This window comes from Podarcis vaucheri, assembly GCF_965113315.1.
Source record: "Podarcis vaucheri genome assembly, chromosome: 1".
Classification (NCBI taxonomy): Eukaryota; Metazoa; Chordata; class Lepidosauria; order Squamata; family Lacertidae; genus Podarcis; species Podarcis vaucheri.
This window is the reverse complement of record NC_138759.1, coordinates 54516824-54535991: the sequence shown is the minus strand read 5'-3', so window position 1 is coordinate 54535991 and position 19168 is coordinate 54516824. Positions and strand designations below refer to the sequence as shown.

The 19168-nt window shown below is 45.7% G+C and overlaps 1 protein-coding gene and 1 long non-coding RNA gene across 3 annotated transcripts in view; one reads left to right on the top strand and one right to left on the bottom strand.

The window, feature by feature from the left end:
* The window catches only part of LOC309535004, a 654277-nt gene that overhangs the window by 517201 nt on the left and 117908 nt on the right, over positions 1-19168 (bottom strand). The gene's annotated exons all lie outside the window — the stretch shown is intronic.
* The window catches only part of CD82 (CD82 molecule), a 71880-nt gene that overhangs the window by 14139 nt on the left and 38573 nt on the right, over positions 1-19168 (top strand). Inside the window, exon 2 of one of the 2 annotated variants that reach the window (XM_082226498.1) lies at positions 4119-4186. The exons of the other annotated variant lie outside the window; for it this stretch is intronic. The gene's annotated coding sequence lies outside the window, so the exon portion shown is untranslated. The remainder of the gene's footprint in view (positions 1-4118; positions 4187-19168) is intronic. 2 annotated transcript variants of the gene reach the window in all.

The following is a 19168-nucleotide window of genomic DNA, read 5'->3' as shown; positions in this document are numbered from 1 at the left end:
AGGCTTCATCAGAGAGTCCAAGGCAGCGGGGGGTAGCCCAGTGTTTTTTGTGGATAAAAAAAACACGGACAAGCCGAGGCTGGTATGTGACTTTCGGGCCCTAAATGCAGTGACAGAGCCGGCGGCTTTTCCTATGCCCAGGATTGATGATATTTTGACCAGGGTGCGAAAAGGAAAGATTTTTACAAAGCTGGACCTAAGGGGGGCGTACAACCTGATACGTATAAGGAAAGGGGATGAATGGAAGACCACCATGTTCACCCCTTTGGGGGCATTTGAATACCTCGTTATGCCTTTTGGATTACAAACAGGCTCCGCGTGTTTTCAAGCCTTTCTGAACCATGTACTGGGGCCTTTGCTCTACAAGAATTGCGTGGCCTTCTTAGATGACGTGTTGGTGTATTCGGAGAATGAGGAGCAACATGTGAGAGACGTCAGAGAAGTGTTGAGCAGGCTGCAAGCCAACAGACTGTGGGTGAAACTGGAAAAGTGTCAGTTTCATACCAAGGAGGTGGAATTCCTGGGGTACCGCTTGTCAGACAAGGGGTTGGCCATGGACCCCGGCAAGGTTCAAGCGGTGCTGGAATGGAAAACACCCAAGACCAAGAAGGATGTGCAGAGGTTCCTAGGGTTTGGAAACTTTTATCGTAAGTTCATCCGAAACTTCGCCCACCTGACGGCGCCCATCACGGACTGTCTCAGCAGCAAAAAGAAGTTTGTTTGGACGGGGGAGGCGGAGCGAGCGTTTGAGGAACTGAAAAGGGCCTTCGCCTCTGACGAACAACTTCTACATGTGGATTTACAAAAAAAGCTGAGGGTCGAAACAGACGCTTCTGACAGAGCCATAGGGGCGGTGCTTCTTCTGCAGCCGGGGAAGGAGGGGTCAGAGTGGCGACCGTGTGCCTTCTTTTCGCGAAAGCTGAACAAATCTGAGAGAAACTACACGGTGCACGACCGGGAACTTCTTGCTATTTATGAGGCCTTCCGGAGATGGAGGCACCTACTAATTGGTGCACAACAGAAGGTGCAAGTGTGCACGGACCATAAGAATCTAGAGTATTGGAGAACTGCGCGAGTGCTCAACCAAAGGCAGTTGAGATGGGCCCAGGAGTTCTCCAAATTTAACTTTGAGATTTGTTACGTACCAGGCCCGGAGAACGTTAGGGCGGACGCTCTCTCACGCAAACCTGAATATTTGGAGGGAGAGGGTGCACCCGAAGAGACCCATGTTATTCCCGAGGACCGCTGGGTGTGTGGGGCGGCTTTGGTGGGGCAAAGGGAACTGGTAGAGGGAACGGTGCAGGATGAATACGCCCAGGACAAACTCAGGGGTCTCAGGAGGGAGGGATACAAACCCGGGGGTTTTGAGGAGAGAAACGGGGCGTTGTATTACAAGGGAGCGTTATACATACCTGAAGGGGAATTGAGGGAAAAGGTACTCAAGCAACTGCACGATAGCCCCACAGCAGGGCATTTTGGGCAACACAAAACCATGTGGCTGGTTACCAGGGAATTCTGGTGGCCCAAGGTCAGGGAAGATGTGCGTGAATATGTGAGAGGGTGTGACCGATGTCAACGAGCCAAGGGGGAGAGGCGGGCACCGGCAGGTTTATTAGAACCACTACCCACGCCGGAAAGACCATGGGAGGCAGTGGCAATAGATTTCATGACTGATCTGCCCAGGTCCAAAGGGAAGACAGCCATTATGGTTGTGGTAGACCTGTTAACCAAGATGGCCCACTTTATAGCCTGCTCACATGCGGTCACAGCAGAAGAAACCGCTAGATTGTTTGTGGAAAATGTGTTTAGGTTGCATGGTGCCCCCTTGAGGGTGGTTTCGGACCGAGGGAAACAATTTACTTCCAGGTTCTGGAGGAAGCTCATGAGCTTATTGCATGTAGAGGTGAATTTTTCCACTGCCCGTCATCCAGAAACCAATGGGCAGGCGGAAAGAGCTAATGGTGTCCTCCAGCAATATTTGAGGTGTTATGTGAATGACAGAGAGAATGATTGGGTGGAGAAGCTGGCGTTGGCAGAATTTGCCTATAACAATGCAGAGAACGTGTCCACGGGGATGAGCCCTTTTTTGGCCAATCACGGGTGTCATCCCCGAGCCTTCCCAGGGGGGGAGGGGGAGAACTGGAGCGTTCCTGCCGCAGAACAGTTCGTTGAAGAAATGGAAGCGATCCATCGCCAGCTCCAACTTAATTTAAACAGGGCGAAGGAGGAATATAAGAGGCAGGCAGACAAAACCAGAAGGGAAGGGGAAAGCATTAGGGTGGGGGACCAGGTGTGGCTGTCCACCCAAGGGTTACCATTTAAAGGAGGTTGTAAGAAGTTAAGACCCAAAAGACTGGGCCCATTTGAAGTCACGCAACAGGTCAACCCAGTGGCTTTCAGACTCCGGTTACCGAACCACATGAAGTTGCACCCAGTGTTCCACAGATCATTGCTGTCACCGTATATAGGGGACAGAGAGGGGAGGGTCAATAGGGGACCAGCTATGGAGGAAAAAGAACACAGCTACCATGTAGCGGAGATTCTCGATTCTAGGTGGAGGGGAGAGCAAGTAGAGTATTTGGTAATGTGGGAAGGGGAGCCGGAGTCGGAAAACACCTGGGTCAGGGCAGAGGATGTAGATGACGAGGTTTTGATTGAAACTTTTCATCAGAGATTCCCTAGAAAACCCCAGCCAGTGGCGAGGTTCCGGAGGGAATACTTCGCCACCACCGACGACGAAGAAGAGTTGGAGGGGTTCGCTGATTCCGAGGTGGAGGAGGATTCAGCGAGTCGGAACGAAGACCGATGGAGGGAATTGTTCGAGACGTCTGAAGATGAAGAGGATTCTTTTAGGGGTTTCAGCTCCTCACCGCCCAGAGGAGAAAGTAGGGGCGGGGGAGAGGGGGGCCCTGGAGGGGAGGTGGATGTCAGGGAACTGACATCGGAGGAAAGGGAAGTGGTAAGGCTCCCAGAGACTGGGAGAGAGTCAACAGCCAAAGCAGGGACCAGCAGGGGGAGCGCGGGGTCTCTGGAGGAGGATCTCAGTAATGCTGAGAGAGACGCAGCAGCCCAGGCAGGAAGCAGCAGGGGAGAGAAAGGGGTGAGAGACACTTCGAGCGAAAATAGCGGGGAGGTGTCAGAAGCAACTGCAGGGAGACCCATACTTCGCCGGAAGCTGCCACGTCGTGAGTCCAGGAGACGCGTTTCCGTTAAGGAACTTCTTTGCTGGAAGCGCTTCCGCAGACAGCCACTGTCAGACTCTACTAGTGACTAGAGCAGACATGTCTGAGGAGCTCTGTCACACACAGAGGTTTGTGGGGTCGCACAAACTCTGAAGGGGCACAATTTTAAGCACAAGCAGCTAACCATCCCCTGACAACTTCCTTGCTTGTTCATCTAACCATAAATGCACCTGAATGCCTGTAGTCTTACATCTATCTCTAGAGCCCGTGAATGATCCCTTCGACCTAAGTAATTATAAATCTGGCAGGCAATTTTCTGGGTGTGGGTAAAATGATGAGCCCAGCCCTTAACATTCCCTTGTACTTGTGCACTGAATATCTTCTTCAGAGCTTGTTGACATTATTGTACCCTGCCCTCTGGCAAAAAGGTAATTTCTTCCCTGACCCCTGTTCAACTGGATCTAAAGTTTGTTGTGAGCCTCTCACTGAGGTTGTAGGACGTATTGGCATTCAACTCTAAAGCTTTACGGTCTATGCCTTGCCAGAAGCTTCTGAGTTCGGTTGAAGGAGCCAGCTCTCCTTTTTTGGATGTTGTATCAGCCCTGATTAACAGCTAGCAACACGCTTCAAGCCAATTTTTAACATGCATGTTTTCCTACACAAAGCACTGCCCACTCTGTTGTGCTGATGATCAAAATTGAAAATGGAAGCTGGGCTGAAATAGCACATGCATATATATTGCACATATATTTTTAAACCATTAATTCTGTGAGCCACCCTGAGACCTCTAGGTATAGGGCGGAATATTAAACAAACAAAAACTAGGTGATGTATTTTTATGTTTTTATATTGCTGCCCTGTGATCCTCAGTTAAAGGGTGGTATAGAAATTTAATAACAAATAAATAAATAACCAACCTAGTTATCCTATCCACAGGTATCCTAGCTCACTCTGCCACAGTTTCCTTCATCTCTCCCACTCAGCTCTGCAGTGAAGTGGATCAGGTTAGTGCAAAGGTTGGCCACTTCTCTCTCCCTGTGTCTATGCCCACACCAGTCCTGATGCACTGACATACTCTTTTCAAAAGCAACCCCTAGTTTCCCCATTATTGGTGAAATTGGCCACGTTTCTTCTCTCGATTCCACCCCTCCGGCTCCAAAGTACACTTACATGCATTGCGAAGGAGAGTAAACAGAGTAGAGCACTGAAAATGCTCTTCAGTGTTGTTCGCAGGCGTTGCAAAGCCCCCTTTTGGCATGGCCATCCGGTGGATTAAAAAAATCCAATGCACAGGAATTTAATCTGCATTCAAACCTGCATCTCTCTCTCTCTTTGGCATGTGCACCAACAGTGGGGGAGAGCCTCAAAAGCATTTGAAGTGGAATTGTGGAATCTGTCTCAGTGCCTTTCAAATGGCTGTGTTTCTTCGTAAATCGCTCCCTGGCTGCCTTTTCCACTTGGCTCAGTCCAAGGGGTTCTTCCTTTTCCTTACTGTACTGAGGCACCGTCCTAGATAGGGATAAGTAAAGAGGATTCCATGATGTCTAGAAGGACAACTTAATCCTTGGCAAGTAACCTCTCTTCCCCTTTCAGACAATGACAATAACAGCTTTCATTAAAAGGGGGAAGGGATTATATTTGTCCTAAGGTTTACAGCTTGAGCTTTTAGGAAGTAGCATTGCACTCTTCAAACAACCCGGCCCATCCTTCTGGCTCATATCCTAGAATGTGCAAGAGGATCTTTGCAAATGGCAACAGTCTTGCTTTTGAGAATTCCCTTCTGTTAATGGTCTCATTCAAATCCTGCTAGAAAGCCTTCCCTTTTTCTTCAGGCATTGAGTAAAAGAAATGTCTTTTTTTTTGGTAGTAATAATAATGTTCCTCTTGCCCGGGATCTTGGGTTGCATTTTTCGCCTGTCATTTCTAGCGCTGTTCCTGGAAGCGGTGCTGGCGCAGAACTCGGCGGCAGGCTGCAGAATGAGTGCACCCCCACCCCCCACATCCCACCCCACTTAAGATGCAAGCTGCGGTGTTTTGCAGCTCCGCACCCTTCTTCTTTCCTGGTTCTGCTATTGCCATTAAGACCCTGAGAAACAGGCCTTGAATGGAAACTCTGGGAATCTGAGAAGCAGAGAAGAATTGGAGTTGCTGAGAACAATTGTGGTGTGAGGCAGAGTGGGTGAAGAACAAAGGAGCAGCAGCTAGGAAATGCCGAGACCCTGTCCAGGCAGATCCAGCCTTCTGAAAGCAAGCCTCTGTCCTTTGGGGATCACAAAAGCAGCTTCTGCCTTCATAACAATAGTGCAGGATGCAGCCTGGGGTTGAGGTGGCTGTTAATTCGTGCATGACGGGGAGGGCGGGGGAGTCAAAGGGCTCCAGCTATTCACACGGCAAAACGGTAATTCCTGGAGGGGAAAAGTTTGTGTACTCAGAGAAACTAGTGTGAAAAAGGATGGAAGGCAAAAAATTATCTCTAGAAATAGAAGAACTTTAAATCTCAAATATGTGAGCTTTGCTTCAGCCTCCTTTCCATCCCCTTTAGCTTTTAAAATGATGCTATGGAGAAATCAGGAGTAAGGGAAGGCAAACTGTGCTGCAGCAGATTTTAGCAGTGTTAGTGCAGATTGCGCCTGCCAGTATTGGACCTAGAGTGTTCACATTTGTGGTCCTTTATGAGATCAGGTCTCAGTGCTCACAAAATGCTCAAAGGCAAAGAAGACTCGTGAAAACTCATTTTAACCTCCTTTCCAGCTACACTCCTTGTTTCAATTTGTTTTTGTTTTTTTACCTCCCCATCTTGTTTCCTTTGTTTTAAGTCTTAATACATGTTAGGAAACCAAATGTTCATGAAAATTAACAAGGGCAAGCCTGTTGAGTTTTCTGCAGTGACTTTCTGTTCATGTGCAGTGGGTAGTTAACTGCCCTTTTAATGTGTGTTTTCAGTAGTGTTTACAAGAAAGCCGTCCCCTTATGGTATGTTAAATGGCAGGAGCAAACCCTCTAGGTAAGCCATTAAGGTTTGTGTCCTAGAGCAAACATTGGCAAAGGTGAATGCATCACTCAAGCCCTGTGGAGCAACAGCTTTGGCCCTGTCTCTGCCGACACTAGGGACAGCGGGAGTTGTATTTTTAACTTTGGGTGAAAGCCAAAAGGTGACAAGGCAGTGCAAACATCGAATGTGGTGTTCAGGAGTTTGACTCCGGCTGCTTTCTGCCTGAAAAATTGCTTATAGGTCTGTCTTATCACAAGGTAAATTGGATTACTTGCTACACTTAATATGCTTTCCCTTTATATAAGGCTCCTGGGGAATCTCACAGCTAGGCAGCTTAATATCAGAGCTACACTGGGACAAATCAAGGATGTAGGGCCTACAAGAGCTATGTTTGGGGGAGAGATGAATATGGTGTGAGAATAGTAAAATTAAACATAGTTTAATTTTCAGTTTGCTTGCGGGTACCCAGCCATTTTGCAGAATGACTTTATTATACTGCCACCATAATGGCAAAACATCTTGGGCTGATCCTGAGGGTGGACTGTAGAAAGCATTTCCAAATAAATAGCCTTTCATGCTCCTTCATAGCTTGTTACATTTTCTTGCAGTAGCTACATCTTCCTGAAGCTTTTTGCAGAAACCTTCCAGGTGTGATCCAATTAGTGCCCTTGCATTCACTGGCAGATCATTGATCCAGCAGAGGTGCCCCACTAGTGGAAGTGGAAGGTTGTCATGTTAAACGAGACCCCCAACTTTCTGGAGCTGATTCAGGGTCTGCTGTGATGAGGGGAAATTGGCAAAAATTGCATCCCCTTGTCTCCTGTTAGTGGATGCTTCTGCTAGTTAAAAAGCCCTTCTATCAATGTAGGGGCAGAATTTGATTGCACCCTCTATGTCAAACAATCTTATGTACTTTAATTCCATGCTTGATTGCAGTCTCTTGATAGTAATTTATGCACAGCAAATTCTGAAGTCTCTGGCAAATGTTGTATGAATTTGGGGAAAGGGGCTTCTGACAATCTTTGGGCCCCATGCTTCCTGTGGATATATGTTTCATGCTTCAACAAAAAGGGGAAATCTCTTAGTGCAGATTGCAAGAGTCTCTAAAGACAGAGGTTTCTAAAGTTGCGTAGTTAACACAACTGCATAGATTTAGGCAGTCCCTTTGATGCAGAAATCCCGGTGATTAATTCAGGTGCAACATTAACCTTGCCCATCCCCTTTGGATCACTATTTGAACCTGTAGTGAGGCCACACTAGGAATGCTGTGTACAGCACTGGTTGCACTGCCACCAAAAGGTTATTGTAGAGCTGGAAAGTGGTCAACATGGGGGAACCAGAATGATCATGGGATAGGAGCAAGTTCCCTATGAGGAAAGGTTACCATATATGGCACTTTTTGGATTAGCGAAAAGGCCCATAAGATGTGGTCAGGGGAAAGTCCCCCCCCCTTTGTAATACCAGAACTTGGGTCTGTCCAATAAAGCTGAATATTGGAAGGTTCAGAACAGACAAAATGAAGTATTTCACAGAGTACTTAATTAAATGATGGATTTTGTTTACACAAGTGGTAGTGGAAGCCACCAACTTGGATGGCTTTAAAGAAGACCAGATAGATTAATGGAGGATAAGGATGTCAGTGACTGCTAGTGAAGATGGCTGCGTTGTGCCCCTATTGTCAGAGCCACTATGCTTTTGATTGCTGGTTACTGGCAATCACAAGCTGAAAGAGTGCTGTTACACTGAAATTCTGCTTGCAGGCTTCTTATAGGAATCTGGTTGGCCATAGTGAGAACAGGATACTGGACCCATGGGCATTTGGCTTAATTCAGCAGGGCTGTTAGGTTCTTACTATGTCTTTAAGGAATGGTGGTGCAGGACCTGTCAAGCAGGTAATAAGCAAGCCACATATGCTTGAAATTCCTGTTGTGTAGCTGAGGATCACTTAAGATCTGACTCTGTTGCCTTACAATGCATGTTGGCCATCCTTTTATGTTCCTAGAGATTAAATGTTATTGTGTAAAGATCCCGTTGTTTTTTTTTACAGCGTTAGGGTGGTTAATATGATTTGGAATAAACTTGGAATAAACCCTGCATGTTTTTGTTTCCTAGAAATGGAATGATGGGAGTCCAACAACATATAGGGACCCAAGGTTGAAAAAGTTTGAGCTAGAGGATGGAAACTCTATTTCTCCAGGCAGTCTCCAGGCATTCCGTGCTTTCCCTTTGCCATCTACTGGATGGCAGCTCTTCCCTTGTAGGACTCAAGTGCTCCTCCTATTCCATAGTTTGGAGCTCCAAATAAGGGATAATACTGAAGGCACCTCTATGCCACTTGACTATGAATGGTGGAGCAGAAGAAAGCAGATTCTGGACTCTTGAACTTCAGTGCAATTAGACTCTTGCTCTCTCCAGCAGAGGCTTTGACCTGTTACCCATTTTTGCTTATTTTGAGACAAACTGCAAAAGGAGCTGAGAAATCCAGATCCTCATAGAGCTCTCTTGTAAGGATGTAAAGGTTTTGAATGAGCCCTTGAATAGTGGCTTGCATCTTCAAGTTTCTCATAAAGGCCAGCTACTACCTGGAGTCCCGTGGATTTTGTGTGTTCTCCATGATGTTCTAAGTTCGCATACATCTTCTCCACGATGTGAGCTTGGAATTCAGCAACCGAAAGAGGCCACCCAGCTGGCCTTTGTTTCTGGTTAACCTATTTCCAGACTTATCGGTTGCTGAAACAGACTGCCAAATGTGAAATGTGAAAGTCTGGAGACTTTGGAATCTCCCCTTGTGTTTTCTCCCCCCTCCCCCCTGAAACGAATCCAGTTCTCTTTCCCTGTTCTTCAGATGCCAAATTCCTGTGGAACTTATCCCATGTGTGTGTTCTTCCCCTGCCCCTAACGTGGCTTGTAGCAGCCTTGCCAGAACTACTTCTGCACAGACTCTTCTGGTCAAAGTGATGAATTAGCTTTCTCATGGCTGTTTGATCACAGCATGGAGAATGGGGAGGGTGGGGAGGGTGGAGTGATGCAAATAGTAAGTGGCAGGCCTCAGTGTGAAGCTTGGCAGGTCTGTAAATGACTAATGTCCTCATGTTGCTCTACTTAATTCCAGTAGAATCAGCTACCTACCTGGGAAATGTGCACAGTTTCTGCCCTTAATCCCAGGCATAGTACAAACCTGCAAAGTCTATCTTGAAACAGTCTCTGCTGAAGAAAACTTCCTAAACAATTTTACTTGCCATGTCCTCATTTTGATTAGAAGAATTGAAACTTGCTATATAGTCAGAATTTGTATAGCTTTCAGCCAAGAGAACATTTTATGTCTTCAAAATAACTATGGTAGGCATAATTTACACAGATTTTCCAAATATGAAGACTTTAGGCCAGAAGTTGGATTATTCCATGTATGGCAATAAGAAACTGGAAAAATGGGTTGAGGTTAGGATGGAGAGCTGCAGAGGGTAGTTGGACAGAGGCAATAAGCAATGGATAGAACAAATTAGTTATTTCCAAAAGTCAAATGCTCTGGCCACATCTAAGCCTTTAGCAGATGTTTTAAACTAACAAGGGACACGGGTGGTGCTGTGATCTAAACCACTGAGCCTCTTGGGCTTGCCAATCAGAAGGTCAGCAGATCGAATCCCCACGATGAGGTGAACTCCTGTTGCTCTGTCCCAGCTTCTGCCAACCTAGCAGGTTGAAAGCATGCCAGTATAAGTAGATAAATAGGTACTGCTGCGGTGCGAAGGTAAACAGCATTTCCATTCACTCTGGTTTCTGTCATGGTGTTCCGTTGCACCAGAAGCTGTTTAGTCATGCTGGCCACATGATCTGGAAAGCTGTCTGTGGACGAACACTGGCTCCCTCAGCCTGAAAGCAAGATGAGCTCCACAACCCCATGGTCGCCTTTGACTGGACTTAACCATCCAGGGGTCCTTTACCTTTTTTTTTACTTTAAACTAACAGTCCTGCACTGGTCTCATGTCCTCTCAAGCCATAAGGTTAACTTGCTGAATTATCTAGACTGAATTACCTAGGCTGTGCAGGATAGAAAGTCTCCTTTACCTCTGTCCTTGGTTGGACTTAAACCCCTGTCTTCTGCAGTAACACCTCTAGAGGTTTGTGTTGCGGTTTGTCTATTTCAGTAACAGGACGCCAGAGTATGTGCAAATACTATAACCACATTGAGCAACCAACAGGGCTGGCATTTAATGTGCAGCTTTAAACTTTACAGTACAATTTGTGTCATGTGGAGACGCTCTGGAGCCTTGAACACTGAACTGGCGGCAGAAGCACATTGTGTACAGTTAAGGATGCCAGATGTCCCTTTTTTTAGTTTTAAAGAAGGAATAACTGGAGAAGCTAGGAGCAAATCTAGGAAAGGCTGCTCTGATTTGGCTTTTATACCGTGTTGTCCATTGGTTTATAATCTCTTCTCATAAAGACATCTCAAAGCATTTTAACAATGAAAAATGCCTGCAATATTTATTATAGGTGAATCAAATCTCCTAGAGAATATAGCATAGATAACTTTGTGGCTTGTGTTGTAGTCTGACATTTTCTGTAGAGAAGAAAGCAGGGGCTTGCATTTCTAGATTCTTATGGCTTATTTGACTCTGTTCCACTGGGCTTGCAAATCTGCCTCTAGGAAAAGTGACTGTCATCAGTCAAGCTACCATATATCAAAATCTCCCCCCACTTTTTATTCTAGCCTGCCTCTTTTCTCCTCAATTATATATATTCACTCTACACTATTCTGGAGAATTCTGCTGTGTCTGCCTCTCTTTCACATGGTCTATTTTAATACAGTGAAGCTGGCACCACCTTGTTATAACCCAATATACCATAGGGGTAGATGAGTTGTAGAGTGATATTGCCTTCCCAAAAATTGGCTGTGTGTTGTCTTTCTTTGCCATAATGATGAGAATGAGCAGAAAGTATGAGAACACACATTCAGACTATACATTTTAAGCACTATGATACTACTTCAGTCATGGCTTTCCCCCAAATAATTCTTGAAAATGTAGTTTAAAGGGTGCTCAGAGTTGTTAGGGGACACTTATCCTCCCACAGCTCCAATTCCTAGGGTGGCTTAGCAATCAACCCCTCTTCTTAGGGAACTCTGGGAATTGTAGTTCAGGAATGAGAATAAAGATCCTCTAACAACTCTCAGTACCATTAGCAAACTACAGCTCCCAGAATTCTTGGGTGGGCGGAAACCATGACTGCTTATGTGTGGTGCTAATGTACAGTAGCTAAAGTACACACGAAGAATCACTGCTTTGATACCAAGTGAAACAGAGCAACGCTTTAAGATTCCTCATTTGAAATTTGGTAGGGACACTGGGGACCAGATAGAGTTCCTTTGGGATCTGTGCTATTTGGCTATCCCTGGTTCAATGGAAAGAAGGTTGTGGCATCTGTTGTTCAAGACTAATGGCTCTGGGATGTCTTTTTATTTGCTCTGCATATGTGTAACCAGGTGAATTGCTAGCATGCAGTGCTAGGGGATAACAGGTTTTTTGAGTGTGGGTGGATTTCAGTCTTCGGCAGGATATCTCAAGCGCGCTTGTACATAACTTCGTAAGGAGCAGGCTGGGTTGAACAAGAAGACATTTGTCTCTGCATGGCACTGACTTCCTTTTCCCCATTGGAGACTGAGCTGCCCTGGTGTTCTGTGATTGACAGCAGATAGCATACTATGAAATCATTGCTCCCCCCGCATTCTATATTGAAACCAATTCCACCAAGATGACTTCAGTAGTATTGCTTTTATGAATGTAAATTGAGATCCGTATAAATTTATGCTGGCCGTTCTCATGATGAAACTTTCTGAAAGAATTGCTGCTGAAATGAGTAGACCATGTGGCAGTCCAGTCCGAACAGGAGAACAGACTTGTAATAACCCACAAAGGCAACATTTGAGGGACCTGAACTGCTGTGCCAAATTAGATGTGATAGGAACAAATCTTTGAATCTATATGACACTTCTGTTAGGCTGCACCTTTTCAGAAATGTGCTTCCTCTGCACTAAAAAACATGTTCATTAATGACTATTTGAAAGTGACTGTCTTTTGAGATGTTAAAACATAGTTTCCAATCTTGAATCCCCAATCACACTGAACTAGTTGGTGAACGTTCCTCTTAAACTGCTAGCTGTATTTTGACACTTCCACGTCTTTTGTTCTTAATTCAAAGACAAAAAGAAGCAAAAAAAAAAAAAATTAAAAAGCACCTTGCAAAATTGCTGTATGCCAAAGCAGTTGTGTAACTGATTCATCATGTCTCAAGTTTGACTTTACTAGCGCCTGAAAAGGTTGCAAAGTAGAGTCTGTTAGGCTCTGGTGAGTGGCAATTTGTAAATACAATACTTGTTAAATTTAACAAACATGTTTTACTAGGTAGTGAAGCTAGTCTGTAATAACAGCATTCTGACAGCCAGTTCACACAGTTAAATCACTTTGGATTTATGCAGCCCTAGGGCTGCATGAAGAATATGTGTGAAACAAGAGGTTTACAGGTGATTGCCATGATGGGAGGGTCAAAGCTATCCCCAAATTGGTTTCACCAAGAGAGGTAAACTGGGTGAATAATCCCTGAAAAGGGCCTGAGTTATGCAGTGAGATGACAAAATAAGTTTTTGTGTAAGGCTATTGGATAAATGAGGGACGCGGGTGGCGCTGTGGGTAAAAGCCTCAGCGCCTAGGGCTTGCCGATCGAAAGGTCGGCGGTTCGAATCCCCGCGGCGGGGTGCGCTCCCGCTGCTCGGTCCCAGCGCCTGCCAACCTAGCAGTTCGAAAGCACCCCCGGGTGCAAGTAGATAAATAGGTACCGCTTACCAGCGGGAAGGTAAACGGCGTTCCGTGTGCTGCGCTGGCTCGCCAGATGCAGCTTTGTCACGCTGGCCACGTGACCCGGAAGTGTCTCCGGACAGCGCTGGCCCCCGGCCTCTTGAGTGAGATGGGCGCACAAACCCCAGAGTCTGTCAAGACTGGCCCGTTCGGGCAGGGGTACCTTTACCTTTATTGGATAAATAACAAATGAAACACCCTGCAGCAGCAGCAATCTGAAATAATCCCAGGATTAACTACCTGTGCTGGTCTTTTACCTTTTCTTTCATGTATCATCAGTGCTGGCAGGAAATTCTGATTTTAGAAACTAAAACCTATTGCCCCAGTAGTGTAGTAAAAAAGCTCTCCTAGAGAAGATGTACATTCTTATAAGAAAAATCTCCAGCTTCATAATTGTCAAGAGCTGCCTCAATCTTTATGGCTTTAGAGTTTTGCTTTGCAGCTGACTTCGCAAGCTAGGCCTTGTTGCGCTCTTGGATTGGTAGGTGATGAAATAACCGTGTCAGGGCACACTTTTAATTACAAAACAGCAACGTGCTGCAGCTGCATAAATCCATCGCCCTTAGATAATGTTAACGTTGACCATGCACACCCAGTTGAGTATAGGTGACAAACTTAACCTGATCGCTAGATGGAGTCTTCACGGAAGATGGCCTCTAGGGAATGTGCTGACTGCTGTTAGTAAACAAAAGGGTCATTAATTCTGCCACTGCTCATTAGCTCCCTGCAGGTAATAGGAAGGTGTAGCATGCTTATGAAACAGAGCAGCATACCTCTCCCTCTGGTGCTCTCTCTCCAGTAGTTCTTTGAAAAAAATGGCTTCCTGTTGCAGCACTTGGAGGTGAAATAGCAGTGCTAAGTCACTTAATATGCTGCAGCGCCATTAGCTGCTTCTTATTGATCCCCTTTATCTTCACCCATGCTGCTTGCTTTTTATCTCTAGCTTACTCAAAATCAAATAGCTCCCTAGTGTAGGATCAACTTACAGTGCAATCTCTAATGCCTGTTTCCTGGGAGTAAGCTTCCATGAATGCAAATGGCACTTGCTCCCAAGCAAAGTGTGGATGGGACTGCAAGCCTTTATTGATGCCATTATCACTTGGCCAGGGGTCAGCAAACTTTTTCAGCAGGGGGTTGGTCCACTGTCCCTCAGACCTTATGGGGGGCTGGACTATTTTTTTTTTTGGGGGGGAAATATGAACAAATTCCTATGCCCCACAAATAACCCAGAGATGCATTTTAAATAAAAGGACACATTCTACTCATGTAAAAACATGCTGATTGCCGGACCGTCTGTGGGCTGGATTTAAAAGCTGATTGGGCCGGATCTGGCCCCCGGGCCTTAGTTTGCCTACCCATGACTTGGACAATCAGCTTAAACTTGCAGTTCTTAGATGAAGTATGCATACGTTGCCACTGGCAAGTTAGATCAGGGTTATCAAGAGCTGTATTTGCTCTGGGGTAGTTTGCTAGAGCCTGAGCAAAAGATGGAGGGGGCTCCCTCCTCTCTTTCTGCCACTCACTTTCCACAAGCTGTTCCTTGCTACCTGTATGAAATTAGGCCAAGGGGTACAGGTTGGGCACCCCTGCCTTAGAGGCACTCCCTCCTATGTAGGTGAGAGAAGGCGGTTGGGATGCCTCATCTAAAACGGTACTGCAGTTTTTATAAGCTTTTACAAACAAACCCAAACATAGATTGCTGTCTTATCTAACCTGTTGATTTGACTGTTGATTTGGTTGGCTGAACAGTGTTAGAAATTAGTCAGGCACCAGACACGTTTTGCAACTGGCATGGGTCCAATTGAGACCATGTGGAGATCTCTAGATGCCAGGTAGGCGATTGTGGAAAGTAAAATGTCATCTAGAGAAGGATCTGAAATATTTTCTTTGAAGCTTGAATTTGTTTAATTCTGGGTTGTTTTATTTGATGTTTTAATGTGTCGTAAACCACTTTGAGATTTGTTCTTTAAAATATAAAGTGGTATAGAAATGAAACAAACAACAACAACCACCTCCATTGCAAAAAAAGGCATCTAGACATTCCATTTTGGCAACCATGACCCAGGTTTGAGGTGCCATTTGGCAATTAGATTAGATCATATTTCTGAGTTTCTAACACTGGTTGACTATAATAGCACACATGACTGAACAAATCTGTATTGTCTTCCTGCCTCAATGGGGGAACTTCCAATGGTTTTCACCTCATTTAATCCGTTTAACCCAGGAACAAGATTTGTTCCATTTCTTAAAACATATGAAACTTGCTCTGTTGGGATGAGAAAGGCATTCTATGGTCATTTCACATATATCTATTGAACAGTTGTTGCTGGGGATCATGAGCAGGAAAATGCTATTGCACTCAAATCATGCTTTTGGGTATTTAGTTGGACACAGTGTGTCTAGTTGGCTACTGTGAGGACAGAATCCTGGGCTAGATAGGCCTCTAGCTGATCTAGCATGGCTTTCCTTAGGCTTTTACATGGTGGATGTGAGGCAGAGTTCTCAGTGGGGAATTATTCATCAGCTTCTAACGTCTCTGCCCTCAAAGCCTGTGGGTTGGTCACCATACTGGCCACCCCCTGTTGTGATGAAGTGTACCCACAAAACTGTGCCTGTGTTGGCCTGAGAGAACTGTTCAGTTTGTTTACATGGCAAGTAAATTCTCATGGCTCCATCCCTAGGTGCATAATGCTGGGACCATACATCAGCCTTTGTGACATATTCTAGTACTGTGTAGAAAGCAGGAAGCAGCTGTTGGTGATTTTCCTTTGCCTTCTTCTTACCTGACTAACCTTCTGTAACTGTGTGTGCTGACATTAGTCACTCTTTGAGAGTAGCTCCAGCTCAGAAAATGACAAACCTGCAAGAAAGCAAAGAGAGCCACAAATTCTGAGCAGCGGAGCAGGGAAGGCACAACCCATGTTTTTTTCCTCTTGCTGCTTGACAAAGCATGAGATATTAGCGATGAAGAAGAAGAAAGGCTGCTGTTGTCTGTTTTGTCACATGGGAGATGCTCCGTTGAATCAGGTGGAAGTTCTGTGCAAAAACAAGCATAGGGTAAGACTGGGTGCCTGTGGTGCATGGAAGAAGCAGGAGACATGGGGAAGAGATGGGCAATGGATGGTTATCATGTTGGCCATCCTGCCCCCCCCCAGCAATGCTACATGCTCGCAGTAAACTAATGTGGCTCCAGCAGGGGGCAGTTCTATAACCATGTCTCTGATCCAGTTTGAAGTTGTTCTCCATTTCAGCAAAGGAAGGAAGCCGGAAGTCTGTTCTTAAAGGATACTATTTCTGCTACTAGATCTTGGCAATAAGCCTGTACAAACCTGTGCGTTGCTCTTGACTCATTTTGCCACTGTCAGACCCAGTGGGGGCACAGCAGTGCTACAAGGTGAAGAAGCTCTGTGTCACTATGAGCACTTTTGAAATTATAGCTACGTTCGGGTGAATATACCTTGAACTACCCAAGTGTCTGAGGAATGCCAACAGGAATGCAGTAAATGCTGTTAGACCTGAACCTCAGAATGGCATCACATGCTGCATTCTCTGTTATTGTAGTCGTGTTATGCCGGCTTCCTAAAATAACGTTGTGTATTGTCTGACTAGGCCAGAATATCTAATCAGGGGTGACAAGCTGTGAAGGTTGAGACTCGGGACTACACGTGTACAGTGGTACCTCTGGATGCGAATGGGATCCATTCTGGAGCCCCGTTCGAATCCTGAAGTGAATGTAAGACGCGACTCCGCAGGCCACGTTTCGCCGCTTCTGCACATGCCCGTGATGTCATTTTGAGAGTCTGTGCAAGCGGCGAAACCCGGAAGTAATGCGCTCCGTTACTTCTTGGTCGCCGCGGAGCGCAACCCGAAAATATTTAAACTGAAGCGTATTCATCCCGAGGTATGACTGTACCTCATTTGAATCAAATCAAATAAATACCAAAATTAATAATAACTGAAAACAGGTAAAATTCTATATGGGACAGGGTAGATTTTTGGGATGATTTCTTTAAATTTAGGGTGATACCCATTGGTGCCAGCCACTCATATAACAACCATTCTACTAGCAGAAGCTTCATTCTTAGCATAGCACCACTTATCAGCTGTAGACTAGAGGTCATGTGTCTTGGTCATGGAAGTGCTGACTCCTTCAGGCATATAACTCTATTAGCGTGAGGTTTATGCTCATGAAAGTGAACTGAACCCTAGTGATACACCATGTGCGGCAGTTCTTGCAAAACAGGGTGTGTATGTGAAGCTCAAAAATTGAGCTTTTCTATTTGTGTGTGTTGAAGGAGTTGGGGGTTGTCAATTAACGCTGCAAACAGAAGATGGAAATACTGATTGGAGCTTGTTGTGGCTTTGTTTAATAGGTTTCCCCAGAGGTGGTTTGTAAGGAGGAGAGTCAGAAGAGGCTTTTGAAAATCACACATCATCCTTTTCCCAGTGAGAAGAGAAGCAGTGAATTTCCTCACAGCTTTCTTTCTCTTTCCCATAGTATCTTTTTACAGCTCTTTCCCTTGTATAGGTTTTTTGGGCTGGGGGAAGAAGTAGGATAGTAGAATGTGGTGTACCGGCCTTTATTCAGGTATCTTTCAGCCAAAGGGAAGGCTGCTTAAGCTCATGTTACATGGCTCTGCTGAATGACTACTTGGGGTCACATTACAGAACTATACTAAATGAGTCACAAGTTTTCCTCCTGCTGCCCTTAACAAGAAGACCACTGTTTAGGAAGACCTAAGACAGAGGTTTTCAACCTTTTTGAGTCCACGGCTCCCTTGACCAACTACATCCTTTCTGTGGCACCCCTGTGGGGCTCAGGAGCCCAGTTATGTCTCCCCTTGCCTGCAGTACCTATTTCAAACTCCCTCCCTTGTGGAGGATTCCCTCAGCCTCCTCTCCTCTCCCCTCTCATTGGGAGTCCCCTGGGCAGTCACTGCTGCCACCCCTGGTCTCTGAGCTGCCCCAAAGAGAGAGGCCTCCTCACACTGCCCCACAGGGGCCTGGGAAGAAGATGCCCACAGCCCGCCCAATGGAGACTGGCCAAAGGTGAATGTGAGGCCAGCACCTTACCTTGGGAGGCAGCAGTGGCAGCAGCAGGTGCTGTTGGGTCTGCATGGTGGAAAGGCTCCCCTTCAGCACTCAGGCAGGCCTTGCACACAAGAAGCACAAGAAAGGCCAGTGCAGCACCTGCCGGCTTGCCTGCCCAGCCTCCCACTTGTTCGTCCATTCCCAACATCAGAGGCTGGTGGACTGGCTGGCTGGGCTCCCTCGCTCAATTGCTTGCTTACTCTGAGGCCGCCTCAGCTCCTGGCAAACAGCACCCCTTGGCCAGCCCCAGAGGCACCATTCACCTGGGCAGCTTGTAGCCAGGGCTGCTGCAATAAACAGCTGTGCAAACCTTTGGGAGGCAGAGATGGGAGAAGGCAGCAAAGGAGGGAGGAATGGAAAGAGGGACAGAGGCCAGTGTTGCCTGCGGCACCCTTGACCATCATTCAAGGCACCCCAGGGTGCCGTGGCATGCTGATTGTAAACCACTGACCTAAGACCTTGCTTGCTTGTATGAATTTCCAGTGGTTAGGTTCACTGCTTTCAATAATCCTTCTCTCCAGAGACTTTAAGAGAAGCCTAAAGTTGGAATCCTTTAAATGACCTTTTCACTGTTCCAGGCAAAGTAGTCTGTTGCCATCTTCCTTTCTGCTTCTGCATGGTAGATTCTGGAATCTGGGGCCGGCAAAGTCTGCTTAGTTTATCAAGATTCCTTATTTATTTATATCTCTGCAACTGACTTGCCAAAACTCCTTCTGAGCAGTTTACAAGTATAAAACCGATTATAAAAACATAGCTGCACATAGTTAAAACACACAGCAAAACAATTTCATCACATCATTTGAAAAATACTCCCAACTCTACAATTCTACGAAATCCATAATTAAAATGTACAATGAACAAGTCTGTTAAAACAGGTTCAAGTCAGGAACCTCAAGTAATCTTGCTTTTATAAATAGCACTCCCTTGGTTGCACTATGTACCAGCCTTGCTAGGAAAAAGAACTTACCCAAGTTGCACTTCTTTCCTCTCTTATTTAACTTCTTGGATGAAAGAAGATGTGCTTTTTGAAATGCCGGCAATTAGAAAATACC